Raw genomic sequence first — 10,482 nt, 5'->3', positions numbered from 1 at the left:
TTCCTGGTAACCATTTAAAGCAAACACTCGTTTTTCGTAAATTATATGAGATATTCACTTGAATCTTTAAACATGTCGTCAAAAGTTTGACTGAAGGTAAGTATTTATGTATATAGTGAAGTATACTCAGAACATTCTCTGATAGAATAATTCATACAAGAATCTACAACTATTTTATGCATTCAATTTAACTTTTTTGCATTTTTTTATCAAACCGGTTGTCTGTTTTAGTCAAAGGCTAATGAACTCTTTCATGTTTTTTACCGAAGATTTAGAACTTTGCAGTAAATAATATTCCTTGCATAAGCTTTGCATACAAGAAAGATATTTACAACTATTAAATGTATTCAGTTAAAGTGATATTATGCCCATATAAATGCAAAGGTTGAGTGTACAGGCCGTCAGACAACATTTTGACATAATTGTTTTTAATGTTTTAGTCTATTCTGCAAAATAACTTATTACAAATGCCACTCATGAAAATATCTTAATATCATTCAGAATATATCTGTAATGTTCAATAATAAAAACGTTGGTTGTCTGGTTATATTATTTTGGGCAGTTTTATCATTTAAGTTACAACTAATCAGACAATATATGACTCCCATCGACTTTTAATGTTTCGATGATTGGAAACATGTTTCCTATTTAAGAACCCATGTTACTACATCATTCATAAAACATTTAATCTACTGTCTTCAATTTATTTATATCTATGTACATGAATACCAACAAACTACAGGGATTGTTATTTATACTTAAAAGCAGTACTTTCTAAATCATTAAATATTGGCCACTGACACAGTGTTTTCCCAACTTTTACAGATTCACAATATTGTTGACATGTTACGTGTAATGATAACATGTTATTGTCAGTTACGTCAAGAAATTTAGGTCCTTACAAAACCTTTACTTAACAAATCATCTAAAATGATTGATAGAGGAAAATATCAAGATAAATACAAGGCAAATTCCACATATATTGATTACAACTATGTCTTTATTCTAACGCACATTTCCATGCAAACAAACATACATGTACTCAATTTGTTTATGGTTTTACATGGCTCTGTTACAAAATGTGTTTTAATGTTTACATTTTGGATACTTTAAATTTGAATGCTTATACAGAAGGTATAAGATGATTTTTGCTACCGTTTAATGAATAAATAATTTGAAGGATAATTAATGGTTTGTACATATTGCTGTTCCTTTGACATATAAATAGCCATAAAATTATAAAAAAGCTTAAATGATCGATTTAGTAGTTCTCAAGATTTTGTGTTCTTGTTGCTCCAAGCGTAAGAAAGATTTGTAGAACAGTTCTAATAATATATGATCATTGATCATTTTTAGAACATTTTATCGAAGTAAGTGGTGAATGAAAATGTATCGCTGGTAATTCTATCCAATTAAAGTTTTATTCTTAGACTATATAAAGATTTCTAAAGCCTAATAGGATTCTAACGTTTGGCCGTTATCTATCTTAACATAATTGCCAAGGAATCGAGTCTCCATTTCTATTACCTCTTTCAAAATTTATCAGTTGTTATTGAAGTGAGATTTGTCATATCAATCATTGCGTTTCCTTAAATAAATCCATATGCATGGATTGACACGCAAGTAAAATGCGATTTCAAGAGCATAGCTGTTCTCAGATCAAATAAAGTAATCATTTTAAAGTATTTATAGGTAAAATGACAATATTTTACTAGCATGCAATAATTCAAAGTTAAATTGAAAATAAAATCAAATAATCAATTTTCATGAGAAAAACAATAGCATCAATATCATCAAACAATCATAATCAATGTGTTAAAGTTCTCTATCAAGGATTGCTACAACTACTCGAAAGCTTGCTTTTCTTTATCTTTGGCATATTTATTACAACAAACACCTTAAACTTCTTAATTTCACATTAGAGAACTGTTGAAACAAACAATAAATTATATTAATCAATTGTGTTTGCTCTCTGTTGTATTTTACGTATAATACTTATAGTACAGTGCTAAACTACCAAAAGAGTATCTAAATACTGAACATTGGACACAAATACAGTCTGTATCTAGTAGAGAAAATTGGTCAATGGCAACAGTTAGAATTTATCCACAAAGTAGCACAGATTCTGTATCGATATCGATTTTGCCATTTAAAGACTTTCTTTAGGATTTCCTTTCTTTCTTTTCTTTCTTTTTTTGTTGTTGTTGTTTTTCTCCTATTTGAACAATTCAAAAGCGAAGAAATACAATAACTCAGTAAACCAAACTTGAAAACAATCTGATAAAACACTAATAATTTTGATGCTCTTTTTGTATATAGACATTTACGTTAATCAAGTGAATTCAATCGGGAATCAGGTCACTGACACCGGCAAATAGCATTGTTACAACAAATGTTAACAAATTCTCCTTATTTATTACCATTATTATTGTTGTTGTTTTGTTTTATGTGTTAATGAAACAAGCACAAAAAGAATGCATCTATCGAGTATATTGTCAAAATGAAAGCATAGACTTAATTCCATACTTGACAATATTGTGAGGTTTAAATACAAGTAGAATAATATTAACACTGTTTCAGTTTGCTTTCCCCAAAACAGTCTTAGTCATATGAACCTATGACTGATCACTGCTAATAATATACATTTATTGTGTATACAATTTAATTTTACCGTGTTTCAGCTATGGTTGATTTCTCTTATTGCAAGGCTCCGTTATATTACCCTTATCTTGGCCTAATCTGTGTGTTCGCTCTATTTCCAAAGAATCAACAATGATCTTTGCCACTTTTAACTTACCCACAAAGAATTTGCGCATAACGTCATCAAGATTTTCATCTTCCTCTTCTTTTAATTCCCCGAAAATGAGATTGTTGCGCATTGATTGAGATTATCAAGTAGGTTACTTGGTCTTTCAGATCATCATTCTCCTTCTCTAGAGATTCAATGCGCGATTGATAATGAGCACTGATAAATTCTATCCTTTCCACACGATCGTCTAATCATTGTAAACTATCAGTTGTAGCTTTCTTATGATCGTGAAACACAATTTAAATGTCTTTATCAAATTGAGTAATTTTGTTGTCTAACAAATCAAGCTTATTAAGGCGCGTCTCAACACAAACAATTTTAGTTTTCCAAGTTTATCAGGAACGTCATTATGTCACTATTTGATACTACTGTCGTCTCAGTACTAAGAGAGACCGTATTCAGCGCCATCGCAGATTTATCTATATCACTCTCTGTCACCTACTGATTTGAGCTCATTCAGGTCCGCTACTGGGCCAGTAGACGGCCTCCTCTAAACGCCTTACTCAACGCGACATATTCATCACCACTACTACTCCCTTTTTCCGTTTAGTCCTGTTTTTGTTTTTATTTGCACTCATTTTCCATTACGTTCATAACATTATTAACAAAATCCAAATAACATTTTGCTCCGGAATGTAAACGTACGGAATTACTAGTTTAAGATAATTAAGGATATCCACGTTGTACGTAGACCTATTCTATTCAGAAAAGAAAAGAAAAGATAAAAAGAACAAAACCCACACACGACAGGTACCCGATGCACAATTTTATTATATTATCATTACATGTATGTTAGATTTTTATGGAGGGCGATCGTTGCCAAAATTCCAGACATGTAATATGTTCCTTTTGAAAACTACTTTTGAAAATGCGAACATGTATGTCTAGCATTTTTGATTGCATTCGTGCACAGCAAATGATATGCCTCTTAATCCAATCTTTTAATTGAAGGCACCCGCTTTTAAATAACAAGTTTACATGTAAATTTTAACAACTGACCTAACATGGAGAACAACAACACATTTACAAGTTCGTATCTACCATTGCATATAATACATAAGCATGTTTACACACTTGTAGTTATATATCTGTACCTGTAAAACACAAATGAAATGTAAAACTCGAATGCAGAAAATATAATTTAATAAAACGTGTTTCCAGTCGTAGAACTACAACAGTACGTTTACACAATTGCATGTTTAAAATGACAAAAGTAGATTCACAAAGTTAAACGATTTCAAGTCATGCATGACGCCCCGCCCCTCTCTGACTATTTACGATCTTCTAACACGGAAGTGTACGGACAGGTATAAAACCCGTCGCCTCCCCCTCTCGTATTTCTCAATAAAGGAAAACACGTCGTCCATTCTAAATTTTTTTATTTCAAATGAAAGATTACTTCATAAGCCTTCTATGAGTGCTCGGATATAAAAATGAATTAAATAGATGAATTGAATTTTTTGTTTTTGTTTTTTTACTCTGAAAATAACACTCTCGAATTTGTAAGAAAAACACGGCGTTCCCTCCAAACTTTTTTTTTATTTCGTAATATATTTTGATAATTTTGGATTGAAATAAAAGTGTGCTGATATATAATTATATAATGCCTAAAAATAAAAATGAATTAAATCAAAATGAATTAACTTTTCGTTAAAAAGTTTATCATGTTACTTTCTGTAAAAATAGAGAAAATAAGAATCCCTAAAGAACGCTCAAAACGACAAAATTGAGAATGTCGCAGGCCCGGTTTGATTGAGCCTGCTCATAGGAGCAAGTTATCGTCCACGCCCCCCTAGCACCGGCTTAAGCAAAATTCAACATGAACTGGTACAATTTTGAAACATCCGCAGATGTGTTAATATGGCGATTATTATGGAACCTTCAATGTGACACGTAACTGCCATACCATGAAAAACGGCATATGATCCACAAGTAAAAGAAAAAAAAAACAAACAAAAAAACACACACACACACACTCTGAAATTCAGTAAGAGAAACATGGTGCCCCCTACTTACTTTTTTATTTCTTGGTCAATTTTGATAATTTTAGAATATTGTTATAAAGATCATCAAGGAAAGGCGGCGTTGATAATTTTAGACTCAAGTAAAAGAATCCTTTATGAACTTTCTAGTGATGCCTTAAAATGAAAATTAATTACGTAGAAGTATTAAAAATTTAGTTTCTAACTTATCGTTGTTTATTTTTTTCTCTTATATCCACACTCACATATTCGGAAAAAAATAACGTCGCTTCCTTTAGATACTTTATTCAAAAAGGAAATTGAATATTGAATGAAATTTAAGACGATAAGCTTTGAACAAGTATATTAAAAATCTGGAAACAAAGTGATTCCTCGGAAGCATTGATCACAACAAAATTACATAAGAATTGCAGATTCGGTTTGATTGAGTATACACATGAGGAAAAATGAACAAATGCAACATCCCTCACGCCCCTAGCACCGGCTTGAACGGTACTCAATTCTCAACACTTAATAGCGCTGGCATCAATGATCCCGAAGGACCAGAAAATATAACAACACTGAAGTGAAGTACGGGGCAACTTTTGACAGCTGCCACACGGCAAACAAAGTGATCTCTCGGAAGCATTAATCACTACAATATTACATAAGAATTGCAGACTCGGTTTGATTGAGTCTGTACATAAGGGATAATGAACAAGTGCAAAAAGTTTTTATTCATACTGAAAATACCTTATTAAAGATTGTACATATGTGCTACGGATAAGCATTTTCTTGATTTCGGAAAGGAAATCTGGGTGGCGGCTTTAAAATCCTATTTTTGCAAGTACTTGCATAGTTTTTGTTGTAAATGAAATTTGTGCCAATACATATTTCAATAATACCAATAAGAATATTGGATGGTTTTTACATTATCAATAAAATTACTCCCTTGAAGTTGGTCATTGTTTCCCCTAAAAATTTCCAAATCGCCCAATGAACGCAACCCGACATGACTCAGCAACAAGAACAAGTGGCAAGAAGCCCAGGCGGACCCCAAACAAAACACAGGACAGGGCACTTGGCAGAGCACGGACAGGCTAATCACTAAAATGATAAATAATTTGTAACTGATAAGAACACGATGTTAAATAATTAGGTAATGCATAAGTTATTTTCATCATAAATGATAAAATCAGCAATTTTCAAGTGATGTTGCTAGTAACAAATGTAACATATATCTGTTATGAAAAATGCCGTATGTTGTCCTTCAGTTTTATTTAAAAATATGGGAGAGGCGCCGTTTTATACCTGTCCGCAATAGAGGTTCGTAAATACTCCGAGAGGGGCGAGGCGTTATGCTTGACTTAAAATCGTTTAACTTTGTGAATCTACTTTTGACATTTAAAACATGTTACTGTGTTTACGTACTTTTGTAGTTCTACAACTGCTAACACGTTTTCTTAAACTCTATTTTCAGTATTCGGGTTTTACATTTCATTTGTATATTTCAGATCTATAAGTGTGCAAACGTGCATATGTATTGCATGCAATGGAAGATACGAACTTGTAAATCTGTTGTCGTTTTAGATGTTAGGTCATTTGTTACGATATATATGTAAACTTATTATACAAAGGCGGTAACCTTCAATTAAAAGATTGAATTAAGAGGCATAAAATAAAAATGGTAGGCATACAAATTTCAAAAGTCATTTTAAAAAGGAACACTTTACATGTCTGGAATTTTAGCAACGAACGCCCTCCATAGATTTTATGATCGATTGTAACTAGTATGTGTATTGTACATACGTTATTTTATTTGTTACTGCTAAACTTGACTATTCTTAACCATGTTAATTATTCAATAATAGATAACAATATCTTAACGCTTAAAAATATATTTGAGATATGTATTGCTACACTTTTGCATAGCAGCTTGATTTTTCAATGAATACCGTGACATATTTTTCTTACCTCATATGTTTTGTAAATTTTTACGCTCTCATAATAAATATTTTGCATCAGGGATCCATTTTCCTAAAACTTTCATGTTTATACTTTGTTTGCTTACTTAAATATCTACGCATAAGGAACGGTGTTTTAATTAAGATACAGATTCAACAAAAGAGAATTAAAAACTTATGTTATCTTGAACATAAACACATAGTGGATGAGTTCTTAATGTAAGGAGTAGGAATTATTGAACTGGATAAAATCTGGTAAAAAAACGAATTTTCCGTAAATTTATCTGTCCTGAAATTCATCGGGATTCTATTCAAGATAAAAGTTAGTGGAGTTTCGACTGTATGTTCTTGTTCTCGCATAATTGTAACGTTTGCATCATGCATTGTTACTTAAGTCTTGTAGATCGAAGAAATAAAATAATCATGAGAATACTTAGAAAACCTTATGTACTTTTAAAAAACATGGCACGTTCTTTCTCCAATTAATCTTGAAATGAATAACACTTTGGCAATAGCTACAAAATTTAAATTAAGTCTTGTTTTATTCGTACATACCAGACAAAACATCCATTTACATTTATGATGGATATCGACTGAAGGTTTCATATATTTTTTCAAGTGTGAAGTATAAAAACTTAGAGCAAGCGTTTTTTTGACAAGAAATAAATTAGAATGTCTGTATAAATATCTTTCATATTAACCAAAGCTGCATAAATCAAATTCCAATTGAAAAATATATCATAGATAAAATATGATCGTCCCGACATTACGTCTGTAATAATTTTAATAGATATGACTGTTAATACATAATTTCTTACAATTATTGTCTTTCGTTTTTGTTGTGTTTATTTTTTATTTTCTATCATGCCATTTAAAATAACATTAATAAATAAAAGCATATACGTAATATACAATTACAAAGGAATATTAAATATTTTTTTCTTTAAAGGGCCATTCTTATTGTTTTAAAATAGCTATTTCAGAACATGCAAACATTCATTTTTTATTGTTATTACACTGTCAAATCCAACACGTGTGGAATAAATCATAATTTAAGCATCGGCATATGAAATATTGAAGCTGATAAAAAGTAGTTAAGCTTATATTAATTCTTTCGAAGAACAAGAAAATACAACGACTCTGAATTAAAACTATATGAATAAACCATTCAATGTATGATCTATACAGCATTTACAAACGAAATAAATTTAAATATTCATTTTAATAGACGTGAAAATTGGATAATTGAATGTAATACAAATACTATAAGAGCGCTGTTTAATTACACATTGAAAGAGAAGCAGGCGTTATCATCAATGTAATTAAATGACATGCACGTCATAAATAACTGCTGACTCTCTGACAATGATAGGTAAGCGGTATGTTCTTACTTTCTAAAGACCACAAAATAAATATAAATAACGTTCGGCTTATATTGGCGTAACTTTACAATTGAGTAACTATCTGAAAAATTCGTCCACTGTAGGCACATTCATATACTTAGTTTAAGGAAATCAATAGCCAAAATTGTGTTTATTTTCTTCATTTTTATAATTTCTTTCAGTGTTTTATGAGTTTAATAATAAGATATAATCATAATTTCACTACAATATGTATTTTGTAGAAATCAAGGTATTTTTTAATGATTATTAGCTCCATTTATTTGCTAATACATTGGCTACTGGATATATGTCTACTTTTTAATATGCAATGTAGATCCTCAAGCCTTATCGTAAATTTCAACAGAACTTTTATATTTTTAATCTGATTTTGCAAATCAGCATTCGAATTTCTACTGGAAAAAAACCCTTCAAGAGTAGACAGTTTTATTTATCTAAGACGTCTGTTTATCATTCAATATGAATAAGGTTAGGAAATACTGAAAGTATTGTACTCAGATCATCTTTACATGTCTACTAATATTATACATGTACAACTATTTCATTGATATTCAAATAGATTTATTTCATAGAACTGTAAAATAGTATTATAGAGCTGCGAGATATAGGGATACAGGAATATTGATATAATTGAATCTGTCCAGCTTAAGTTTGTTTAAACATATTTTAAGTGTAAAACCCATTACACCAAATTATATTGAATACGTTGAAATAATTGTTAAACCCATAGCAAATGTTGTTAAAATCAGAATTGTTTCTTTCTGGGCAAAATTGTAAATGTCATATACAAAAGTGGTCCTGTGATATGTTTTACTCACTGTTAAGTCATTGTATACATTGTGTTAATAATTCGAGAAACCTTCTTGGAATAAAAACTGTTCGGCAAATTTTATTTACCTCCAGTGGTATGAATACTGTTTTTAAACACATATTTTTTTCAAATGTAAAATGGCAAATTGAGTCTGTAAGACAAAAGTTGAACGATATACGAGGGTTGATCAATATATTCGTGGACACACTCCATAAATTGTTTTTTTGGGGAAGGAAAGTTAATATAATTATTTCACGGCGTCTCAACGCCGTGATATTGTGATAGGTAGTTTTCGGTAGCATGGGCAAAAGTCACGTGACAAAATTCCTTTCGATTTCTACAGCCGACATTTTATTGGCTTTTTACGCAATCATTGTACAGCCCATTTCCGTGAAAAGTTACATAGAAACATTTTCCTTTCAAATCATATACATTACAGTATTTTTATCAACACGCGAAATATCAGCGTGATATATTTACACAATTTCGCAAATCCTTTCGACACACTTGAGAAGTTTGAATACTAAAACCCGGATTTCGAATATCGTTGTGGTCTACATTGATGCCGTACATGTATCCATTCGTTCATTCATTTATATATTTTCAAAATTTTCCTACAAGAATGTTCACCTGCCAATTAGTATAAGGATAGGTAATGGACTGTTATAAACGATTATCCTATTAATTTTATATATTACGTTTATCTGTTGCACAGAATGGTTGTTTTACAAGGTGTACCAATATCCGGATGTTGAAAGCTATCCGATTTTCTGCAAAAACTGCTGTACCATGGCCATCTATTTTTTTTATGAATACTTTACCATGAATTTGCATGGCTTAATAAAACTGAGCCTGCAACATTTCTTAATTTTGATGTTTGGGGTGTTCTTTTGGGTTTCAGGTTTTCTCTATTTTAAGGGGAAGTAACTCATGTTTACTAAATTATCTGTTCTTTTCTGTCTATCTTAAGTTGAAGTAAGGTATTACTTACTATTTTTGTTTCATAAATTTACCAGTTGTAAGGTATTAATCAAAAGCATATAGGCCATGATGAGTGAATATTGATATATATTTTTTTACTGGCTTTATATACCCACAGGAACTTGAAATTCTATCACTAATAACGATAATATGCAAAATATACCCCCTATATACTATAAAAAGTTTTTTTTATAGTTTATAGGGGGTATATTTGGATATTATAATTAATATTGGTTATTTGATAGAATTTCAAGTTCCTGTGATATACCTTAGACCAGATTTTTCTAGTTTGTTAAGTTAGCACATATACTATAGGTATTCTGCTAGAGGAATATTCTAATCAATATGTGAAATTATTATTTTCTATGTGTTTGTATGCAAATTTCTCATAAAATAACCTTTGGTAAAAATGAAAAGGTAGAATATTTAAGCTATACATATGGGTGCTCATTTTAAACACTTGATATATATACAGTTAGTTTTATAGTAAAGTCTAATGAGGGACATTTAATGTTTAGAAACTAACACAACTTAATCTTTATTATATAATTTTTAT

Source organism: Ruditapes philippinarum, unplaced genomic scaffold, assembly GCF_026571515.1.
Source record: "Ruditapes philippinarum isolate M1 unplaced genomic scaffold, ASM2657151v2 ctg4016_1_1_1_1, whole genome shotgun sequence".
Lineage (NCBI taxonomy): Eukaryota > Metazoa > Mollusca > Bivalvia > Venerida > Veneridae > Ruditapes > Ruditapes philippinarum.
This window is presented reverse-complemented; position numbering follows the sequence as displayed.